General features: G+C 46.6%; 1 protein-coding gene and 1 long non-coding RNA gene across 2 annotated transcripts in view; one reads left to right on the top strand and one right to left on the bottom strand.

Moving 5' to 3' along the window:
* Positions 1–25,030, bottom strand: part of LOC147098634 (uncharacterized) — a 679,602-nt gene that overhangs the window by 453,353 nt on the left and 201,219 nt on the right. The gene's annotated exons all lie outside the window — the stretch shown is intronic.
* Positions 11,349–25,030, top strand: part of ndst2a (N-deacetylase/N-sulfotransferase (heparan glucosaminyl) 2a) — a 172,383-nt gene continuing 158,701 nt past the window's right edge. Inside the window, exon 1 of the mRNA XM_085970595.1 lies at positions 11,349–11,559. The gene's annotated coding sequence lies outside the window, so the exon portion shown is untranslated. The remainder of the gene's footprint in view (positions 11,560–25,030) is intronic.

The following is a 25,030-nucleotide window of genomic DNA, read 5'->3' as shown; positions in this document are numbered from 1 at the left end:
CTATCCTGAGCGACCATACATTTTGTTCCATTACATCGCCTCAGAAATGCAGTGGAGAAAGCCAATCAGTGCAGGGTGGAATTTAATGTTTTGTAAAACCTTGAAATCATACTTTCAGAAAATCATATATAGTTGGGGGGGGGGGTGCAAGAGAGAGGGAACATGTATTTTGTTACGAGTGCTTGAGGAGTAGGTCATTCTATCCCTTTACCCTGGAGTTTTCTTTAGTCACACTGCGCTACTATACCTCCGTTGCCTTTCAGAAATAGATACACGGTCTACTCCTGATAATTCAAAGTGATTTTTCCAATTAAAAAATCTTCAAATTGAGCAATTTTGAATTAAGGGGAGTAGATTGTAATGGGAACTTTTTGCCCCAGTCATCTATGTCTGTACCTGGTCAGAAACATCCCTAACCCCAGTAGCTCTTTGAGGCTTTCTCTATTTTCTAACTTTACCTGTCGGTAATAACAACAGAAAACGCTGGAAAAACTCAGCAGGCCAGGCAGCATCTGTGGAGAGAGAAATAGAGTCAACGTTTCTCTCTCCACCGATGTTGCCTGGCCTGCTGAGTTTTTCCAGCGTTTTCTGTTGTTATTTTGGATTTCCAGCATCCGCAGTATTTTGCTATCGTATTTAATTGTCTGTTGGCGTTGGCCTCGGGCACTTGATCAATGAGGTTTTTTTTGTGCAGAAGGTTAATGCAGGGTTGGGAGAGAGGCTTCAGAAACCCTCTCTCCAGCACCACCTACCAGTCAGAGCCTGCAATGACACCGTTACGGCCAACATCTTGCATTTATCTGGCGCCTTCAACGTAGCAAAACGTCCCAAGACGCTTCATAGAAACATAGAAACAGAGAAGATAGGAGCAGGAGTAGGCCATTCGGCCCTTCGAGCCTGCTCCGCCATTCAATGAGATCATGGCTGATCATCCAAACTCAGTACCCTGTCCCTGCCTTCTCCCCATATCCCTTGATCCCTTTAGCCTTAAGAAATATTTTCACAGGAGCGATTATCAGACAAAATTTGACGCCGAGTCACATGAGATATTAGGGCAGCTTGGTCAAAGAGGGAGGTTTTAAGGAGCGTCTTAAAGAAGGAGAGAGAGGTGGAGAGGCGGAGAGGTTTGGGGATGGAATTCCAGAGCTTAGGGCCCAGGCAGCAGAAGGCACGGCCGCCAATGGTGGAGCGATTATAATCAGAGATGCTCAAGAGACCGGAATTGGAGGAGCGCAGATATTTCGGAGGGCTGAAGGAGATTACAAAGATAGGGAGGGGCGAGGACCTGGAGGGATTTGAAAACAAGGATGAGAATTTTAAAATCGAGGCGCTGCTTAACCGGGAGCCAATGTAGGTCAGCGAGCACAGGGGTGATGGGTGAACGGGACTTGGTGCGATTTAGGACACGGGCAGCAGAGTTTTGGATGACCTCAAGTTGATTCAGGGTGGAATGTGGGAGGCCGGCCAGGAGTGTGTTGGAATAGTCAAGTCTAGAGGTAAGAAGGGCATGGATGAGGGTTTCAGCAGCAGATGAGCTGAGGCAGGGACAGAGCTGAGCAATGTTAAAGGTGGAAATAGGTGGTCTTAGTGATGGCGCGGCTATGTACTTATCTCGGGATCAAATATGACACCAAGGTTGCGAACAGCCTCAGACTGTTGCCAGGGGGAGAGATGGAGTCGGGCAACTGTTTACATACAGAATTGCCATTTTAGCTGTTTACATAAGCAGTTTGGCTATTGAATCCTCTGTCTCTCCTCTACCCTCTCCTCACAGAACAGTATCACTAATACGTTTTGACTGACTTCCATGTTCATGGTGTTAATCACACCTTTATCAACATACTGAAAACGGAACAGCTTTGCTGCAGTAAACACTTAGCTGTCACCTCAGTAATTCGGGAAATGCTGTCGTCAGATTGTCCCAACATTTAAGAAGACACTTCATTTTTCAGACTCTGTTTCCCACATTACAACAGTGACTACACTTCAAAAAGTACTTCATTGGCTGTAAAGCGCTTTGTGATGTTTTGAGGTCAAGAAAGGCGCTATATAAATGCAAATCGCTCCTGTAACTAAAAATGGGCTTGTTAGGATTCTGTCCATCCATTTGCCTGACATCTCACTCCAATTAACATCACTCAGTCAAATTTGAACCAAACCTGCATCAGAGGTGCTCCTTATCTGATTGTGGTTTCTTTTGAACGAGGGCTTGCTCGGGGCTACGTGTTCATCCAGCTGTGTTTCTATGTACACTGCACCCAGTAATTGCTTCAAAAAAGTAAGAGTTTCAACAGCATTGGTTGTTTTACATAAGAGCATAAGACGTAGGAGCAGGAGTCGGCCATTTGGCCCCTCGAGCCTGCTCCGCCATTCAATAAGATCATGGCTGATCTGATCTTGGCCTCAACTTCACTTCCCTGCCCGCTCCCCATAACCCTCGACTCCCTTATCGTTCAAAAATCTGTCTATCTCCACCTTAAATATATTCACTGACTCCGCCTCCGCAGCTCTCTGGGGAAGAGAATTCCAAAGATTCACGACCCTCTGAGAGAAGAAATTCCTCCTCCTCTTCGTTTTAAAAGGGCGACCCCTTAATCTCAAACTATGCCCCCTAGTTCTAGGTTCCCCCACGAGGGGAAACATCCTCCCTGCATCTACCCTGCCGAGCCCCTTCATCATAATATATGTTTCAATAAGATCACCTCTCATTCTTCTAAACTCCAATGAGTATAATCTAAATGTACACACTCGGGAGCCGCAAGCCTACATTTCGTTGTACTGCACTTGTGCACTAACAATGACAATAAAAGTTGATTTGATTTGATTTTGAACCTGTTCAACCTTTTTTCATAAGACAACCTCTTCATCAGAGGAATCAACTTTACTTACCACTACATCTTATTTGGGTTGAACGTGTTTTTAAAAAAAAAAATCCCATCTTCCCTTTTTCCTAAAGATACTTGTCTCTTGCTGGGATACAGCTGTCTCATACCTCACCCATATTGGCCATTCTACCAATGGGATCAGTTGTATTGCAGCAACATTAGAACTGCATAAGATGTACGGTGTAGTCAAGAACCAGGGGGAATAACCTTAAAATTAGAGCCAGGCCATTCAAGGGTGATGTTAGGAAGCACTTCTTTGCACGAAGGGTAGTGGAAATCTGGAAAACTCTCCCCGAAAAAGCTGTTGAGGCTGGGGGTCAATTGTAAAATTTCAAAACTGTGATTGATGGATTTTTATTAGGCAAGGGTATTAAGGATTACTGCACCAAGGCGGGTAGATGGAGTTAAGATGATCTAATTATGCCATGATCCTACATTACAACAGTGACTACACTTCAAAAAGTACTTCATTGGCTGTAAAGCGCTTTGGGACGTCCGGTGGCCATGAAAGGCGCTATATAAATGCAAGTCTTTTTTTAAATTGAATGGTGGAATAGGCTTGAGGGGCTGAATGGCCTATTCCTGTTCCTAACATGTGTCCCATTCAGGTTCATAACACGAGACTTGACATTAATGGATGGAAAATCGTGGGTGATGTAAGAAAACTACTCGGCACTTGGTCTAAGCATTAAACAAGGCTTTAATCAACTGTTTTACAACATGGAGGTCTAGTTGTGTCCTTCACTAGTTCCTGTTAAAGAATGTCCTGAGCAAGCTGGGCCTGTGCCCGAGTATTTATACTCTCCCTGGACAGCGCCACCAGCAGGCCGCCCAGTATTATTTCATAAGTCATTTCCACATGAATGACCAGATTCATGTCGGTGGGGGCGCGAATCATTTGCATGCCTGAATTCCAAAACGTGCTCCCCACACATACAGCTTCTAAGCCAAAACTGAAAATTTAACCCCAGTATGTTTAATCCTCATTCACAGCCTCATAAAATAAATAGTGGGTAGGCTCAGTACATGGTAGTGTACCCTCCACTATACTCCTGCGTGTGAGCCAGTGGCATGATGGGCGCGAGGGGAGGAAGCGTTCCTTTGGCCATCATGAGTGTGGGGCCAGGCTTGATGGGACCAGCTGGTCTTTTCCTGCTCATCAACTTTGTATGTTCGTACTCCCCAATTTGCCTTGCCTTTATTTACTCCTTTCAACTTTGGTGTCCTGTATTATGGGCCTTTGTTTCTCCATAATTTGGGGGGTAACGGAGTGTGAGCGTCGGCAGGCTGTGGCCGAGGGGGTCATTTAGAATCGAGCCCAACCTTCTCTCCACCTATCTGCACTTGCACCTTCCAACAGGAGACATTGGCCGTAGCCCAGGGCCCGGAGACCAAATGTTGCCGTTGATTGGAAATTACGGGCCAATAATTTTAATCGGGGGCTTCCTGCGTGCAGATGCCTCCTATCAGGAAAAAAATCTACGAACTTACCCGAGGGCCCCTGAGGTCCGGACACTTCCGCTCCTGGGCCTCTCCACAGTCGAAATGCGCAGGGCCCACGTATCCCAGAGGGGCGCAGGCGGTTCGCAAGCGTCCTTGGGATCACGTGGGCCAGGCCAGCCAATGAAAGAAGGGAATCTCCCTTCATACTTTTCACAGATAGACCCGTCAAATATATGAATGAGGATCACCCCAAAAAGGCACGGAAACATTTAAAAAAAAAAAAATTAAATCACATTTTTAAAATGAGTTAAAATTACATTAAATGAAAAAAATTTAAACAAAAATGTAATTTTTTGGAAAAAATGTAAGTTTTTTACAGGGCTAAAAAATAAACTTTAAAAAAAAAGTATTTTAAAATTATAAATGAGTGAAAAATATATTTTTAAAACTTTTTTTTCAACTCTTGCGCTGATAAAAGCAGGCCTTACACCAGACGTAAGATTTCTAAGGGTTTTCAGCAGGCGGAGGTTTTGCAGAAAGCGGCACTCCCCCCCCGCCCCCACCCCACCCCGCAGAGGCCCTTCACCAGAGGGCAGGCCGAGGATCTGTCAAGAGGATTCTTGACAGATCGGAAATACCGTTTTTCAGCGCATGCGCTTCACATGCCTGAAACCGGCATTCCTGACGTCCCTATGGGTGGGTACACGGCCCATACACACCCGTAGGCATCGGAAAATATGGGCCAATATGTTTCTGATTCGTTATACCACAGAACAGAACAGAACTTGCACAAACTAACGCTTTAAATCCACGTTGGAGGAACCCAGATGTGAACTTGGGATGTCGAATTTCCGTTATTGTTTCTTCGTCTGTTTTCCAGATGTGTGTTGATCACGTGTTTCACCCAACCAGAACCAGTCAAAATAGCAGGGGGATTGGAAATATTTATATAGATTAGAGCAAGCCCTGCTTACTACTGGCTCCAGTAAAAGTTTGAGGTTTCCCAGTTTGTGCTGGGAACTCCCGTCCTGTCCCTTGTGGGGAGAAATGGAGCTTATTGCAGATGCAAGATAAAATGTAAGTGATCTTGAAATTTCCTCACACAAAGGAGTTAGGAGGTTGTGCACTCCCAGGGTTAGCGGGTGAGGCGGAAATAATGTCAGCATTCAAGATTAGAAAGAAAGAACTTGCATTTCTATCGCGCCTTCCATGACCTCGGGACGTCGCAAAGTGCTTTACAGCCAATGACGTACTTTTGAAGTGTAGCCACTGTTGTGGGAAACATGGCAGCCAATTTGCGCACAGCAAGCTTCCTGCAAACGGCAGTGTGAAATCACCAAATAATCTGCTTTTTAGTGATGTTGGTTGAGGGATAAATATTGGACACCGGGGAGAACGGCCCTGCTCGTCTTCGAAATAGTGCCACGGGGTCTTTTACGCTTACCCGACAGGGTCTTGGTTTAACGTCTCAGCCGAAAGGCGGCGCCTCCGACAGTGCTGCACTCCCTCAGCACTGCACTGGAGTGTCAGCCTGCATTATGTGCCCAAGTCCCTGGAGTGAGACTTGAACCCACAAGCCTTCTGACTCAGAGAGGCGAGGGTGCTCCCCACTGAGCCACGGAATTTGACCGGTGTCTGAAGAAAAAAGGGGGTAAAAGGATGTGGGAACAAGGGTGGGGGAAGTGTGATTCGGACGATTTGTCCGCGTGGAGGGCTTAAAGCCGAGGCGGACTGGTCGGGTTGAATGGCCTCTTTCTGTGCTGTAACCTTTATGTACCGGCCTGCAAACATTGTCTGAGGTGATTGTTGGGTGACTGTCGCCAGGGTGGAGGTGCAAAGTCCAAACCCTGTTTTGTATAATCAAAGTGGCTCTAAGACTGATGGGATAAATGGCCTCACCATAGCAACAGCAGAATCCTCACCGTGCCATTGGATGGCCTGCACTCTTAATTTATATGAAAAATATTTGAACAAACTGCACCAGGAAGATTTCTCGAGTGCAGTGAAAGTGTTGATATTTCTGAGCACTTTAATCTATAAATAATCAGGAAATTATCATGTGAATTCCCCCTCCCCAGTAAACCCTTGTTTCTTGTTCTCGGGCGAGGGGGATGGGCTCTTGCTATTTTATTACATTTAAATTTTCCTTTCAGTTTTCTCTCCTCCTGCCTTAACGATAACTCATTGTGATTCGACCGCCCTCCAGTACCTTGCCCAGGTGTCTTCCCTTCATGTACATGCCTCATGAGCGAATGGCTCGGCCGTTCAATGATGTGGGGTATCACAGATCGTCCAACCCTGTCGACGTTCGAAGTCCACACATAGACGCGCTCACTTTTCAGCACTGGGCAGTGATCAGGAGCAGAAACTTTGACCAGTTCGTTCCCTTGCCCACCCGAGGGCCCTGACATTAATTGCAGCACCCAAACTGTAACTTCCAACTCTCTCTATCTGCACATAGCTACAAATAGTTTGTACTGGAATCTACAGGTGTGTCACAAACAAGTACATTTTAATCCAACAACAACAACTTGCATTTATATAGCGTCTTTAATGAAGTGACACGTCCCAAAGTTGCTTCACAGGTGCATTATGAAACAAAATTTGACACCAAACCACTTAATTGGATATTAGGGCAGGTGACCAAAAGCTTGGTCAAAGAGGTAGGTTTTAAGGAGCGTCTTAAAGGAGGGAAGAGAGGTGGCGAGGATTAGGGAGGGAATTCCAGAGCTTAGGGCCCAGGCAGCTGAAGACACGGCCGCCAATGGTGAAGCGATTAAAATCGGGGCTGCTCAAGAGGCCAGAATTAGAAGAGCGCAGAGATCTCGGGGGGTGTTGTGGGGCTGGAGGAAGTTACAGGGATGTGAAGGGGCAGGGGCGAGGCCGAGGAGGGATTTGAAAGCCAGGATGAGAATTTTGAAATCGAGGCGCTGCTTAACTGGGAGCCAATGTGTGTCAGCGAGCACAGGGGGGTGATGGGCGAACGGGACTTGGTGCGAGTTCGGACACGGGCAGCCAAGTTTTGGATGACCTCCAAGTTTAGGGAGGGGAGAATGTGGGAGGCCAGCCAGGAGTGCGTTGGAATAGTCAAGCCCGGAGGTAACAGAACCATTTGGACTGTGAGGCAAACGGGCATCTTGTGCTCGGTTTCAGAACAGCGGTGAACGGTAATGACTCATGTTGGATCCATATAAATGGCCTTATTTGAATCCCCCTCGGGTTATCTTGCCCTTTGTGCAGTGAAGAACATATGTTGGGCGGTAATTTGATACCATTGAAGACATGTCCTGCTTCAGGGACAAGGCACTGTGTAAACCAGGTCCTAGAACAGCCTCCAGATGGATCAATTAACCTGAAATTAATTTGCGGTGATCTGTCTAAACAGGCACGGGTTGCCTCCAGCTCCTGTTGCATGGCGGGCAAGCAAATTGCTCACTAAACAAGGTAATCGATTCACTCTTGATCCTCATCACAAACTGTTTACTGAGATAATCTATAAACCTACATTGCTTGGACATTTTTCATAAAATGTTCTCTCAACCGCATTGCTAATTAATCCTGAATCCTTTTTAATGCTGCATTGAATTGACTGCATCTTAGGAGGTCAAAGAGTAGGCGCAGTAAAGGAAATGAGGATTTTCCTGTAAAAATGCCTCATTATTGTTTGTCATGTTACCTGTATTAATAAAATTACCGTACTAATGCTGCATCAAGAGCTGTTTAACGAGACGGCACACATTTAAGATGAGCACAAAAAGAATTAAAGTGGGGGGGTGGGGTTAGAAGAAAATTTGGTTGCACCCAGGGTGGTTAGAAGGTGCTCCACCATTGGCGGCCGTGCCTTCAGCTGCCCGGGCCCTAAGCTCTGGAATTCCCTCCCTAAACCTCTCCGCCAATGTACTCCGTAATTTTTTTTGTGCCGCGCAGCTCTTTTAACGCGGGACCCCTGGAACGCTGCACGGCCACGCAATTTAAAGGGAACATCGCTCTCCACCCCTCCCCTCCCTCCTTTTTAAGACGCTCCTTAAAGCCTACCTCTGACCAAGCTATTGGTCACCTGCCCTAATGTCGCCTCATGTGGCTCGGTGTCAAATTGTGTTTGATAACCGCCTCTGTGAAGCGCCGCGGGACGTATGGCTACGTTAAAGCTGCTCTGTAAATGCAAGCGGTTATTGAAACAGCATCTATCAATTCTTTTAAAACGGAATTAGCTTGTTGCTTGAAGAAAGAAAAACTTGCATTTCTGTAGCGCCTTTCATGACCACCGGACGTCTCAAAGCGCTTTACAGCCAATTAAGTACTTTTTGAAGTGGAGTCATTGTTGTAATGTAGGAAACGCCGCAGCCAATTTGCGCACAGCAAGCTCCCACAAACAGCAATGCGATAACGACTAGATAATCTGTTTTTGTTACGTTGGTTGAGGGATAAATATTGGCCCCAGGACACCGGGGATAACTCCCCTGCTCTTCTTCGAAATAGTGCCGCAGGATCTTTTACGTCCACCTGAGAGAGCAGACGGGGCCTCGGTTTAACGTCTCATCCTAAAGACGGCCCCTCCGACAGTGCAGCACTCCCTCAGTACTGCACTGGAGTGTCAGCCTAGCTTTATATGCTCAAGTCCCTGCAGTGGGACTTGCGCCCACAACCTTCTGACTCCGAGGCGAGTGTGCTGCCCACTGAGCCACAGCTGACACAAGAATGCTCAAGGGTATTGGAAGCATGCAGAAGAGGAGGATTAGACGAGGTGGTAGCGAAGGTCGCCAGTGCAGGCCTACTGGGCCGAGCGGCCTATTTCTGTGTTGCGTCATTCAGTGATTGTTCTTAGAATGTCATGACTGAGCTTGGTGATGTCACGCTGTTGACAGGAAGGCGAGGGAGAAGCTTTCTTGCTCGATGCGAGAACATTTGGCTGACAATCAGCAGCTGGAATACTTGAGGGAAAAACGGCGTCAAAGGGAGCTGATTGTCATCACATAAGAACATAAGAAATAGGAGCGGGAGTCGGCCATTTGGCCCTTCGAGCCTGCTCCGCCATTCAATGAGATCATGGCTGATCTTCTGCCTCAACTCCATTCACCAGCCCTATCGCCATATCCCTTGATGCCCTTACTAGTCAGAAACCTATCGACTTCTGTTTTGAATATACCCAATGACTGAGCCTCCACAGTCCTCTGGGGTAGAGAATTCCAAAGATTCACCACCCTCTGTGTGAAGAAATTTCTCCTCATCTCAGTCCTGAATGGCCGACCCCTTATTCTGAGACTGGCCCCTGGATAAAGTAGCGTAGTACACAGGGTGGCTACATACAATGTCACCAAATTAAATGGCAGCATCGAGGGACTTGCTCCTGAGATTATAGAAGGTAATTTTTATAAGTTAAATGTTTATATTTCTTTAAATTTAGGGCACCGACACTAGCAATAAAAGGGACGTTTGTCTAGGATGGTGTTTGTTTCTTGTATATTCCTTCCTATAAAAATCTCTTTCAAACAAATGCTTTATACTAAGTGATATATTATTGATAAGAAAGAACGAGCATGTCCTAAAGTTAATGAGTTGATTTACAGGCAAACAAGGTCCCACAGTGAGATGAATGATGGTTCATTTTTGGCTAGGGAGATTTTGCCTCTCTTTAAATAGTCCCTGGAACAACTTGCCACGGTGGGATTTGAACACTCAACCTCTGGGTTGCTCGTCCAGTACCATAACCACTAGGCTACTGTAGCCCAGTCCAGGCCACCAAAGCAGTGCTGCCTTATCAAAGGTGCCACCTGTTGTGCTGGTTCAGGTGAATGTGAAAGATCCCATGGCTATTTCACAGGAGTTCTCCTGGTGTCTGGTCCAATATTCCTCCCTCAACCAACATCACCAAAAGCAGGGGGGGGGGGCGGAAAGAGCCGCTGATCTCATTGCTTTTTGTAGGACCTTGCTGCTAATAAGTCAACAAATATAGAAATCTGATGACAGATGGACAGAAATCTAATAACCTCAGGTATCTCTCTGATCTCTTTGCAGACAGAGACCTAGCATCCAGAGACCTCAGTTTGTAAACCTGTCATTGAAAACAGACGTGCCCCTTTCCAGGTTTATCCGTGTGCATCCCTGATTTCCTTGGTGGCCGTGCCTTCAGCTGCCCTCTCTCTCTCTCTCTCTATAACCTCCTCCAGCCTTGCAACCCCCCCCAGGGATCTCTGCGCTCCTCCGATTCCGGCCTCTTGCGCTTCCCCGATTTTCATCGCTCCACCATCTCAGTACTGAATGGCCTACCTTTTATCCTGAGGCTGTGGCCCCTGGATAAAGTAGCGCATTACACAGGATGGCTACATACAATGTCACCAAATTAAATGGCAGCATCGAGGGACATACTCCTGACGGCCTTCAGCCGTCTAGGCATTAAGCTCTGAAATTCCCACTCGAAACCTCTCTACCTCTCTCTCTCTCTCTCTCTCTCCTCCTTTAAGACACCCCTTAAAATCTACCTCTCTGACCAAGCTTTTAGTCCTAATGTCTCCTCTTTTGGCTCAGTGTCAAATATTGTTCGATAACGCACCTGTGGAGTGCCTTGGGACGTCTTACCACATTAAAGGCGCTATATAAATTCAAGTTGTTGTTCCCTAATTGCATTTGACCTCACCTGAACTCGTACCTTAACAAACAAAAAATGGAAGTATACAGCTCAAATGTAGTCAGGATTTACGGCTCCATGGGATTGTTCAGGTTTTACACAGATGCCCACTGTAACTAAGACTTTTTTTCTGCATCAGCTCTTGGTAAATAGATCTTGTCCAACAGATTGCCGCACAGCAATTTGATACTTACATGTGTTCTCGGTTCTTTATAACAAACACGACTTGTTTTGGTGCCTCAGCCCCAGAATGAATGAGCCCATTGTCTTGCCAAACAGTGTGTTAATTCAGCAGCATGATGGATGGCAGCCTCATACTGGGACTGAGTATCAGATGGGAGCCTGCAGGTGCAACAGAAGCCGGAGTGAGTGACCTGGCGTTCTATGGTGTGCTGGCCAGCACCAGCCCTGCTTCCGCTCCTTTGTGGAGCTGACATGCGAGGGAGAAAAGGGATGCTTAAAAGAAAGGAAAGAGGGAAGGTCAAGTCTCTCGAGGGCAAGGCACTGAACTGACTCGGGTGAGAGTTCAGTTAAACTGTGCGGCAATTTTATTTCGAATGGGAAGTTGCTCGAGAGGCCTACTGCCGCAGAGGATTGGCGTACAAGGTAAGGCCCTCGTTTGCACTTACTGTGGTGAATTCAAGTTCTCAGTGTTAGCGGGGTGGGGGGAGAGTTTGATGATCGAGGCAAAATCGTTTGTCACCGGCCAACAGAAAGCTTAACAAGGAAAGAAAGAACGAACTTGCATTTCTGTAGCACCTTTCACAAACTCAGGTTGCCCCAAAGCGCTTTACAGCCAATGAAGTACTTTTTGAAGTGTAGTCACTGTTGGAAACGCAGCGGTCAATTTGCGCACAGCAAGGTCCCACAAACAGCAATGAGAGAATGACCAGGTAATCTGTTTTAGTGATGTTGAGTGAGGGATAACTATTGGCCATGGACACCGGGGAGAACTTCCCCTGCCCGCCCTTGAAATCGTGCCTTGAAATCTTTTATATCCCCCTGAGAGGGCAGACAGGGCCACGATTTAACATCTCATCTGAAAGACGACACCTCTGACAGTGCAGCACTCCCTCAGTACCGCACTGGAGTGTCAGCCTAGATTATGTGCTCAAGTCTCTGGAGTGGGACTTGAACCCACAACCTTCTGACTCAGAGTTGAGAGTGCTGCCCACTGAGCCACAGCAGACACCTAGCACTAGCATCTCATTACGGACCACCTTCGGTGAAGGTCTGGGCAAGTTAGTTGTCCATCTGTCGGGCTTGAGTGTGTTGCGGAGCGCGGAGGTGGTGACCCATTTTTATATTTGGCACTTACTTGGTTTGGGGTCGAGCAGATTGACATCCGTGCATATTCGCCCCGTGTTTATAATGCCTTCACCGACTCCCTTATCCCAACAGCAGATCATATTGGCACTTTCTGGAGGGTCTGCAATGCCTTCAGGTTAAGAACGTATGAACATAAGAAATAGGAGCAGGAGTCAGCCATTCGGCCCCTCGAGCCTGCTCCGCCATTCAATAAGATCATGGCTGATCTGATATTGGCCTCAACTCCACTTTCCTGCCCGCTCCCCATTACCCTTCACTCCCCTGTTTTTCAAATATCTGTCTATCTCTGACTTGAATATATATTCACTGACTCCGCCTCCACGGCTCTCTGGGGCAGAGAATTCCACAGATTCACGATCCTCGGAGAGAAGAAATTCCTCCTCATCTCCGTCTTAAAAGGGCGACCACTTATTCTGAGACTATGCCCCCTAGTTCTAGATTCCCCCACGAGGGGAAACATCCTCTCTGCATCTACCCTGTCGAGCCCCCTCAGAATCTTATATGTTTCAATAAGACCCCCTTTCATTCTTCTAAACTCCAACGAGTATAGGCCCACCCTGCTCAACCCTTCCTCATAGGGGAGGCAGGCGTGTTCACACCATGGAGTGTATCTGACATTAATGGTACCTCCCTCCATTAATGGTGCTGATCTAAAGAAAGAAAGAATTAGCATTTATTATGGCATTATGACATCCTCAGGACGTCCCAAAGTGCTTTGCATCCAATGGTATAGTCACTGTAGTCTTGTAGGCAAGTACAGCAGCCAATCTAGTGTACTCTTTTGTGTGGACTCTAAACCAAATAAACTGCAACTAATAAAACATTAAATGAAACTTAACAACTTAAATTAAAATTTGGTTGGCCGGGGTGATGATGCACTCCAGTCCCCGCGGCGCCCACCGGTCGCGGAAAGCCTCGAGCATGCCGGAGGACACCGCGTGCTCCATCTCCAGGGCCACCCGGCGCAGGGCTGTGTCTGGCAAGGTGACCAGAGTCAGGGACCTGCTCGATGGCGGAGGAGCGGGCTGGATGGCGGCGGAGGAGCGGGCCGCGGCTCCTGTCCTGGGCCGACGTCCAGCTCGCGGCCAAAGCCATCGAGTCGCTGAAAGTGGCACTGGGCCCTGACTCCACTAGGTGTATCGAGGAGGCTCAAGCACGTGGGGGCAATCCCGTCCAAGCTGACCCCCACCCACACCCCCCCCCCCCCCCCCCCACCCCCGGTTCGGACAGAATTCCTCTTTGGCGCCCGGCCCCAAAACCCCTCTCGGGAACCGGCCAGAGACAGAACAACTCCAGTGCGGGAAAAACAAAATGAATACTTTTCTGAAGGCGTGTTTGTTACATTACTGAGCACAAACACTCTCAGCTCTGCACCAATGTTAAATTTGTGTGGTGCAAATCGGATACCGATGCCCCAACAAGAGTGGTACATAGAAACATAGAAGATAGGAGCAGGAGTAGGCCATTCGGCCCTTCGAGCCTGCTCCGCCATTCAATGTGATCATGGCTGATCATCCAAACTCAGTACCCTGTCCCTGCCTTCTCCCCATATCCCTTGATCCCTTTAGCCTCAAGAAATATATCCAACTCTTTCTTGAATATATTTAATGAACTGGCCTCCACCACCCTCTGTGGCAGAGAATTCCACAGGTTCACCACTCTCTGGGTGAAGAAATTCCTCCTCATTTCAGTCCTAAATGGCTTACCCCTTATCCTTAGATTATGACCCCTGGTTCTGGAGTCCCCGGCCATCAGAAACATCCTTCCTGCATCTAGTCTGTCCAGACCTGACAGAATTTTATAGGTTTCGATGAGATCCCCTCTCAATCTTCTAAACTCCAGCGAGTATAAGCCCAATCGACACAATCTCTCCTCATACGTCATTCCTGCCATCCCAGGTATCAGCCTGGTGAATCTTCGCTGCACTCCCTTCCATGGCAAGAACGTCCTTCCTCGGGTAAGGTGACCAAAACTGCACACAATACTCAAGGTGCGGTCTCACCAAGGCCCTGTACAACTGTAGCAAGACATCCTTGTTCCTGTACTCGAACCCTCTTGCTACGAAGGCCAACATACCATTTGCCTTCTTAACCGCCTGCTGCGCCTGCATGCTTACCTTCAGCGACTGGTGCACAAGGACACCCAGGTCTCTTTGCATTTCCCCTTCTCCCAATCTATTGCCATTCAAATAATAATCTGCCTTCCTGTTTTTGCCACCAAAGTGGATAACCTCACATTTATCCACATTATAGCGCATTTGCCATGTTTCTGCCCAATCACCCAACCTGTCCAAATCGTACTGGAGTTTCCCGACATCCTCCTCGCAGCTTACCCTCCCACCCAGCTTTGTGTCGTCTGCAAATTTGGAGATATTACATCTAGTTCCCTCGTCCAGATCATTAATATATATTGTGAACGGAGTGAGACGCCAAGGAATCTCGCTCCGGGTTGCCCCCACTCCTGATTTGGTTCATTTACACGCATGAAATTGCTTTGCACCGACACCAAAGCTGTAACATGAATGGGTACAAGGCAAGCTTAAAATGTGTGCGATTTTATTTCATTAGGGGGACAGTTGTTGCATTGAGGAAATCCATTCCCACAACATTATTTTCCGGAATTGAATTGCCGTGCCTGCAGCTGTCTTAATGCGAAAGCTCATAACTCATTTGAACCTTTTGTGCTACATATCTATTCTTGTGACTGAGATGAAAATGTGCGTGCAGCACGGGAAGTGTTTCTGAAGTTCCACATTACCTTCTTATCAGAGTTGAACAGATGGCAGTCGCTGAAGAGCGAAAAAAATCCAGTCGTTTTTTTTTTAACCTGCATCAAATCCGAGGCATTTGCTTTGAAAAGAGCAAAGCACCTTTGGATTAAAAAGAAAATATTGTGCCAGCGGTGCACCTGTGGAAGATAAATCATTGAAGTGCTGCCGCAATGACTGGCAGCTAATGTGAACAAAAGCTGAGTTGTAATGGTTCATCAAATTAAATGGAGTGAATTCAGCCAATCAAATTATGAGCACAGTAATGTTAATGCCTTAATTGGCTTTGCAAAGAATTGGGAGTTAATTCGTTTTTACAGCAATGTGTCGTAAGGGCTTCAAATGAAGGAAGAATTGTACAATTCGGTAACGCTGAGCTCATTTTCAGCTTTTACTTCTGATTCCGAAGACCACACAGTTTGCGAATCGCTCCTGATAATTAGTTGCACCCTCCTGGGGGTCAAGCCAGAGTGCATCGCTTGGTGCTGCCTGCAGCATAGGGAATGATGGCTTTGCACCTGAGGGGACAACTGCATTATTTACAGCAAATACAATTGACAATTAATGGTGGAACTCGGTACGAGTGCCTTTGACACTAAATACAGGGCCTGAAAAGTGCATTCCTTCATAGCGAGAGAGTGGTCTTCCCGGCTGGAATGTCTCGAACCAGGGGTCACAGCCTCAGGATAAGGGGTCGGCCATGTCGGACTGAGATGAGGAGAAATTTCTTCGCTCAGAGGGTGGTGAATCTTTGGAATTCTCTACCCCAGAGGACTGTGGATGCTCGGTCGCTGAGTATATTCAAGACAGAGGTCGATAGATTTTTGGATATCAGGGATATGGGGACCGGGGTGGGGAAAGTGGAGTTGAGGTCGAAGATCAGCCATGATCTTACTGAATGGCAGAGCAGGCTCGAAGGGCGGAATGGTCGACTCCTGCTCTTATTTCTTATAATAAAATCATTTGGGACAAATCTCGAGCAGCAATCAGTGAGTGAGATCAGCGACTTAGCTGAAATTGTGAAGTTGAACACACCTCCGATACAGCACTGGCTGAACATTCTTCCAGCTGCTGAATCTGGTTATCTCTGACTGTGTGGAAAATGACAAGTTCACAAGGCTTTCAAACATAAGGGGCACACTGGCATCTTTCCTCGGTTGTTATACATAAGGTCTTCCAGCAGCCTGTTAAACCGCAAAAGAAAATCGAATGAATCTTTATTCTTTCGTGGAGCCAGGACATCGTGGCCCTTTGAGAGATTTCATTGAAGAAATCCTGGGAGGGACACACACCATGTTGCTGCACGTCAGCCTCTCATTTTATAAGCATCTCCAAAGCAAAGAATTATTAATAGCCTGAAATCAAACTGTAGGGTCAGAATGCTGAATCCGATCGCCCTGCGCTGTTTCAACAAAGGCGTCGACCCTTTTATTTTAAACAGACTAGCACCTCCGTAAAACTATCCGTGAGGGGAGGGATTTCAGATAAATGTGCTTGGTGTCTCTGGGCCAATGAGTTTTTAAATTTTGTCGAATGAAAATACATCTGTATCAGTACTTTTCCAAATAAGGTGTGATGGAAAGTTAAAAGACTTATTTTTAAAGACAAGTTGTCACAAGAAAGAATGAAAGACTTGCATTTATGTAGCACCTTTCAGGACGTCCCAAAGCTCTTCACAGCCAATGAAGTACTTTTTCTCTTGACGTGTTGTTACTGTTGTAATGTAGGAAATGCGTTTGCTAATGTGCTTACAAGGGTTGGGGTTGAACTGCAAGGTCTGTGCCATAGGCCGAACTCCTGAGATCACAGTGGAGTCAGTAACTAAATCCTTGATTTGCACCAAAACTAACCTGCCCCGCGCAAAATAACTGAATTTCCCAGAACAAGTGCGCTACTCGGAGCTCCGACGCGGCAAGAGAGCCCCAGGTGGGCAGAGGAAACGCTTCAAGGACACCCTCAAAGCCTCCTTGAAAAAGTGCAACATCCCCCACCACCGACACCTGGGAATCCCTGGCCCAAGACCGCACAAAGTGGAGGAGAAGCATCCGGGAAGGCGCCGAACACCTCGAGTCTCTTCGCCGGGAGCAAGTGGAAGGAGCGCACGTCAACCCAAGCACCCCACCCACCCGCCCCTTCAACCACCGTCTGCCCCACCTGTGACAGAGACGACTCCTCAGTCACCTGAGAACTCATTTTTAGTGCGGAAGCAAGTCATCCTCGGTTCTGAGGGACTGCCTAAGATAGAGATATAGATGGAGAACTGAACTTTAGCATATTCTGACTGCTTTTCTTATTTCTATTTTCCAATCATGGAGCGTTTTAGTTTGTTAATAAAACCGCAAATTTTCTGAAAACAACCTACACTTCAGTGCAGTACTGAGACAGCGACGGATGAGACGTTAAGCCGAGGCCCTGCCTGTCCTGTCAGCTGGACATAAAAGTTCTTGTGGCCACTATCTGAAGAAGAGCTGGGGAGTTCTCCCCGGTGTCCTGGCCAACACTTATCCCCTAACCCAACACCAACAAAACAGATTAACTGGTCCTTCATCTCATTGCTGTTTATGGAATCATTAAATAATCTAATCACAGCTATTGTTTTGTGACTAACAAAATCAGAAAACAGGTTACCTTTTAGCTAACCTGTTTTCTGATTAAGTAATCAGAAGTACTAAGGTACCTTTTAGCTACCTAAGTACTTCCTCCACCTGTACAGCAATCTTAATTTTCTTGAAATTACATGGCTTTAATATGCAGGGGTTTGTATTGAAACTGAGATGATGCGGAATGGCCATTTTGTGTTCGTAGAATCATAGAACGATGCAGCACAGAAGGCGGCCATTCGGCCCATCGTGCCTGTGCCGGCTCTTTGAAAGAGCTCTCCAATTAGTCCCACTCCCCCTGCTCTTGCCCCGCAGCCCTGCAATTATTTTCCCTTCAATATTTATCCTGTTCCCTTTTCAAAGTTATCATTAAATCTGCTTTCATCGCCCTTTCAGGCAGTGCATTCCAGATCACAACAACTTGCTGAGTGAATTTTTTTTCCTCATATCGCCTCTGGTTCTTTTGCCAATTACCTTAAATCTGTGTCCTCTGATTACCGACCCTCCTTCCAGTGGAAACAGTTCCTCCTTATTTACTCTATCAAAACCCTTCATGATTTTGACCACCTCTAGCCAATCTCCCCTTAACCTTCTCTGCTCTCAGGAGAACAACCCCAGTTTCTCTAGTCCCTGAAGTCTTTCATCCCTGGTCGCACTCCAGTAAATCTCCTCTGCACCCTCTCCAGGGCCTCTAGTTTGGATGAACATGTGATCTAATTGTTTTTAGTTCTCCTTTTCCAGGATTTATGTTTCTGATAACTGTCCAGGGATCCTTGCTGGGAAGGTGGGGATTTGGGGTTAGGACACAGGCTTTTCATATTCAGCTCACACATGAAGGAGGACAAATGTCACAAGGTGCCCAGGCATGACTGACTACCTTGGGGAAAAAAATAGGAAATAAACTGTTATACTTGCCTCAGCCCAATCAATATCATAAAATTAGTTTGTAACCTGAAGCAACTATTGATATATCTACAGCTGACCAATATATTGATGGAAATGTGTTAATCAGTTCTCTTCTATGAAAAGAATAATTACGCATTGCAAGCCTTGCATCTAGATGAGAGGGCAATCCTTCAACAATAAGAACCATATGTTATGTCAAAAATTCAAGTAACTTTCTTACTTTAACTTTTATTAAAAGAAAGACTTGCATTTATATAGCATCTTTCACGACTACCAGACGTCCCAAAGCACTTTACAGCCAATGAAGTATTTTTTGAAGTGTAGTCATTGTTGTAATGTTGGAAACGCAGCAGCCAATTTGCGCACAGCAAGGTCCCACAAACACCAATGTGATAATGACCAGGTAATCTGTTTTAGTGATGTTGGATGAGGGATGAATATCGGCCAGGACACCGGAGAGAACTCCGCTGCTCTTCTTCGAATTAGTGTCTCGGGATCTTTTACGTCCCCTCGGTTTAACGTCTCATCCAAAAGACGGCACCTCTGACAGTGCAGTGCTCCCTCAGCACTGCACTGGAGTGTCAGCCTAGCTTTATGTGCTCAAGTCTCTGGAGTGGGACTTGAACCCACAACCTTCGGACTCAGAGGCGAGGGTGCTGCCCACTGAGCCACGGCTGACAGTTCCTCATTTCCCCCAACCCTGGCAGCCTCATCCCGAGGTAGCTCAGTCCTGTTGGGCCTTATTTGCTGTTCACTGGTTTGTCCTGTTTTGAACATCGTGGGTCGAAAGGTTTAGCATGGGCTGTTCTTGGTGCCGCTGCCTCATTGGTAGATAACTCCTAAATCAGGATGTCAAGACCCGTTGTTATTGGCAACTTAAGATATCTGCACATGAAATGGGAATGTTGATTTAAACTTTATACCAGCTTCACCCACCAGGCCCTGTGTCACGTACCTGTAACACTTTGACGGTTGACAGTGACAACTTGCATTTATGTAGCATTTGTAACATTGTAAAACGTCCCACCATGCTTCACAGGATTATCAAACAAAACCTGACTCTGAGCTGAGTTAGGACAGCTGGCTTGGTCAAAAAGGTCGGCACATCTTAAAGGAAGGGAGAGGTTTAGGGAGGGAATTCCAGAGCGATTAAAATCTTCCAAGGGGAAGAGTGTGAAGCTACGAGAAACAACAACAACATTCTCCAGTACGTAACCAACATCTATTTTTGAGAGAGGTGATTTGGACACACCTTGAAGCTACCTGGCTACGGCTGACTACCATAGAATGATCACTACTGGCCACGCACCCACTGCAGTTTCTTTGGGCAATCATCTACACAGACAGGGCAACCTTCATTCCTCTATGCTTCATTATTGCTGGTGGCGATGAACCATGGTTTGACTACCTGAACAAAATGTCCTGCCTTCCCATCACTGGCAGCTTTCCAAGACTGAACAGGATTAACAACTTTATTTAAACGGCAGATTGGGAGCTATAATTTTGAATGCGGCCCACATTTCACGAAAAACTCCAGGCAGCTGCCCTGAAGTAGTGTTCAAGTCTGCATTATTGAATTTTAAAAGCTGTTCCATGCCTTCTTTCCCTAACCAGGGTGTAATAACAGATGCCAGTTCAGTATCTCAGCTTGCACTTCACTTTAAACTTAAAGTTGGAAGAAGACAGTCTATTTCATCTTTGGTGTTTTCCTTGTAGACTAACATAGAAACATACATAGATGATAGGAGCAGGAGTAGGCCATTCGGCCCTTCGAGCCTGCTCCGCCATTCAATGAGATCATGGCTGATCATCCAAACCCTAGCACCCGGTCCCTACACCGACAGCCATCCCACCCAAGCCCTATCCCCGTAACCCCACGTATTTAATCCCCCCTAACACTAAGGGTCAATTTTTATCACGGTCAATCAACCTAACCCGCACATCTTTGGACTGTGGGAGGAAACCGGAGCACCCGGAGAAAACCCACGCAAACACGGGGAGAATGCGCAAACTCCACACAGACAGTCACCTGAGGCCGGATTTGAACCCGGGTCCCTGGCGCTGTGAGGCAACAGTGCTAACCACTATGCCACCGTCTCTTTCATTTCTTTTCTGATAGGACTTAATTGTCTGACTGCTCCTCCTTAGGCCTCCGATCCACCTAAATTAGCCCTTTGTGTAATCTCCATTGGCTGTACTTATTGAATGATGCTTCCTCCCTGCCCCCATGATGTGCCTTCAATAACCACAAAAGTAGAAGTTATAGACTTTAACAAGTTGGCTTTTAATCACTAAGATCAGAGCTAACATCTCAACACACTGACTGGCTCGCAGGAATGAGTCATACAGATCCTGGGATCTTTATGTAAGAGAAGTCAGGGGCGGAGCCAAGAGCCAAGACCTGGAACCTTCCAGGTTAGTCAGGAAAGAGGAAGTGAAACTATACACCGTGTGGGGGAGGGTAATATACATGAGTGCAAAACGAATACAGGCAAGAACGAATACAGGCAAGACAAACAGGTTTCATTACATCCCATAAAAAACTAGCTCTTGCTATTTTTAGATTTAATCTAGGAGACCAATTGCTTAAGAAGCAACCATCGATCCTTCTCTATACATGTCACACATTCCTTATTTGGGCACCGCCATTCTGTGACACAAAGTCACGTCTGCAGCTGCGCCTCCCAAACCCGTGACCTCTACCACCTAGAAGGACAAGGGCAACAGGCGCATGGGAACACCACCACCTCCAAGTTCCCCTCCAATGACACACACCATCCCGACTTGGAAATATATCGGCTGTTCCTTCATCGTCGCTGGGTCAAAATCCTGGAACTGCCTCCCTAACAGCACTGTGGGAGCACCTTCACCACATGGACTGCAGCGGTTCAAGAAGGCGGCTCACCACCACCTTCTCGAGGGCAATTAGGGGCTGGCAATAAATGCTGGCCTTGCCAGCGACGCCCACATACCGAGAATGATTAAATAAAAACACTCACTCTCGAGAGTGATAGCGAAGAATGGCCACCGGGGCAAGGCATCAGAGGGCTACTAGAGCCAATGGGCGTGCAGCCCATCATTAACCATTGGCTTCAGGGGAGGCACGGAAGAAAGGGACAGAAAAATTGTGAAGGGGAAGAAATAAGAGAAAGAAGGACTCTTGTAAGATTAGAGATGGGCAATAAATGCTGGCTGAGCCAGCAATGCCCACGTCCCATGATACATAGAAACATAGAAGATAGGAGCAGGAGTAGGCCATTCGAGCCTGCTCCACCATTCAATGAGATCATGGCTGATCATCCAAATTCAGTACCCGGTCCCTGCCTTCTCCCCATATCCCTTGATCCCTTTAGCCTTAAGAAATATATCCAACTCTTTCTTGAATATACTTAATGAACTGGCCTCCACCGCCCTCTGTGGCAGAGAATTCCACAGGTTCACCACTCTCTGGGTGAAGAAATTCCTCCTCATTTCAGTCCTAAATGGCTTACCCCTTATCCTTAGACTATGACCCCTGGTTCTGGACTCCCCGGCCATCAGAAACATCCTTCCTGCATCTAATCTGTCCAGGCCTGACAGAATTTTATAGGTTTGGATGAGATCCCCTCTCAATCTTCTAAACTCCAGTGAGTATAAGCCCAATCGACACAATCTCTCCTCATACGTCATTCCTGCCATCCCAGGTATCAGCCTGGTGAATCTTCGCTGCACTCCTTCCATGGCAAGAACGGCCTTTCTCAGGTAAGGCGACCAAAACTGCACACAATACTCAAGGTGTGGTCTCACCAAGGTCCTGTACAACTGCAGCAAGACATCCTTGTTATTGTACTCGAATGAAAAAAATAAACTTCTACCATTAGCTGGAGCAGCAGAAGGTACAGATCCCCAAACGTATGCCAAGAGAATCACTAATGCACCCAGAGGGAAATTCACCTTGTCCTGACATTCTGTGGGCAATGACTACTATTGGTGCTGTTGATACTGCAATAGGTTGATTTATGTTTGTGTGGGTTTTTAAAATTAAATTGCAGCAGTTCTTTGGCAAGTCAACCTACAACGCATTCATTGTAGGCACTAGCAGATCTCCCATGGCATTGCTCACGATGAGTTGCTGGATCAGTGTTGCCTCTAATTATTTTGGGGGCCGCACGGCCCCTTTAACGATCTGCGCGGCCCATTCAGAATAACGCGTATGTACGGTTTTTGCATTTAAGTGAACATTGTGCTGGATCGGTTGTTTTATAATAGTAGTGGGAACTTGCATTTATACAGCGGCCTTTCACGACCTCAGGACGTCCCAAAGCGCTTCACAGCCAATGAAGTACTTTTGAAGCGTAGTCACTGTTGTAATGTGCGGAAACGTGCCCGCCAAATTTGAGCAGAGCAAGATCCCACAAACAGCAATGCTAGAAATCACCGGATAACCTGTTTTTGGTGGTGTTTGTTAAAGGATTGCAAAGTGTCAGGCGTGGCTCAGTGGGTAGCACACTCGCCTCTGAGTCAGAAGGTTGTGGGTTCAAGGGTCTCTCTAAAGACTTGAGCATAAAAATCTAGGCTGACACGCCAGTGCGGTGCTGAGGGAGTGCTGCACTGTCGGAGGTGCCGTCTTTCAGATGAAACGTTAAACTGAGGCCCCGTCTGCCCCCTCAGGTGGGCGTAAAAGATCTCGTGGCCACTATTTCGGGAGTTCACCTGGTGTCCTGGTCAATATTTATCCCTCAATCAACATAACAAAAACAGATTATCTGGTCATTATCACATTGCTGTTTGTGGGAGCTTGCTGTGTGCAAATTGGCTGCCGCGTTTCCCACATTACAACAGTGACTACACTCCAAAAAGTATTTCATTGGCTGTAAAGCACTTTGAGACGTCCGGTGGTTGTGAAAGGCACCGTATAAATGCAGTCTGTCTTTTTAAAAATTAAATGTTGGCCAGTGCACCGGGGAGAACTTCTTGCTCTTCAAATAGATCTTTTACGTCCATGTGAGAGGGCAGATGGGGCCTCAGTTTAATGTCTCCTCCAAAAGAAGGCACCCCCCCCCCCCCCCCCCTCAGTACTTCACTGAAGCGGGAGGGATTTTATTAACAAAGTGTTAAAGGAAGGAAGTGTGACACTTGCAGAATCTGCATGCTAAACGTCGAGACCTCTAATATATTATCAGTAAATTGCCCTTGAGTCAGTTGACTTTTTTATATGTAAAAGATGGCAATTGTGTAGGGAGGGAGACTTCAGAAACTCGCTGCGCAGAATCATCTAGTGGCCACTAGTGGCCAGAGCCTACAACTTCATAGTGACAGTTCACAGAGCAAAATTGGCTGAGAAATGTTGACATAGCAATTTACAATGGAAAAAGTTGACACAGAAATGTAACCAAAATCGTAACAGGCGGTAAGATTTGTGGACAGGAAATACACAAGATTTTAAAACTTAGGAAGCTGATGAATATTGCTGTGTCGTGAGTTTTAACGCCAAACTCTGAACAGCGTACAGCCATCCGTGGACATTTCCTTTTCGTCGTTTACTTTCCCTTTTTTTGAGGACTTCCTTTGTGATCTTTGCCAAACGACTGATGGTAAACCTCTCCATTGCAGCGTTGATGTGTTGTTCCATTGGGTTTTTTTTATCACAGCGATGTACATATTACACTTGAAAATCAAATTAAGATGTGGAACCAAAGGGTCCCTAGGAAAAGTGAGGTGAGGGATTTGGCAGCATGAAATGAATCTCAAGTTGTAACTCACGCCAGGGGCTCTGAGCCAAGAGGGCAGAAATCTTAGCGCAAGCAGTTATCACTCCAGCAAGATGCAGTTGACCAGTCTGATTAAAATATACTTCTAGTTTGCATTTTGTGTTGCAATTGACTTTTGAATTGATTTTGTAGTTTACAGGAAATGGAAATATGCAAGCAATGTCATTGGTTTTACATTTTGCATTCTTGAAAAATGCTAAAGGTTTCCATTGATCGTGGCTATGGTAATGGCGGCTGGTGGCCAAGCCACACAGCTACATTCCAAATTCTGACTTCCTTAATTGCGACAGTCGTAGAATCGTAAATCATAGAATGGTTACAGCACGGAAGAAGGCCATTCAGCCCGTCGAGTCCGTGTCGACTCTCAGCTAGTCCCACCCCCCCACCCTTTCCCCGCAGCCCTGAATTTTTTTTTCCTTCAGATGCTTATCCAACTCCCCTTTTAAAGCTGTGATTGAGTCTGCCTCCACCATCCTTTCAGACAGTGCAATCCAAACCTTAACCACTTGCTGTGGAAAAAAGTTTTTCCTCATGTCGCCATTGGTTCTTTTGCCAATCACCTTAAATCTGTGTTCTCTGGTTCTCGACCCTTCTGCCATTGGAAACAGTTTCTCTCTCTCTACTCTGTCCAGACCCCTCATGATTTTGAACACCTCTATCAAATCTCCTCTCAACCGTCTCTGCTCCAAGGAGAACAACCCCAGCTTCTCCAGTCTATCAACGTA

The sequence above is a fragment of the Somniosus microcephalus genome, chromosome 29 (assembly GCF_052327205.1).
Source record: "Somniosus microcephalus isolate GS21.2 chromosome 29, FLI_Smic_1.0, whole genome shotgun sequence".
NCBI classification, from domain to species: domain Eukaryota; kingdom Metazoa; phylum Chordata; class Chondrichthyes; order Squaliformes; family Somniosidae; genus Somniosus; species Somniosus microcephalus.
Note: the sequence above shows the minus strand (reverse complement) of the source record. Positions and strands in the feature narration are given on the sequence as shown.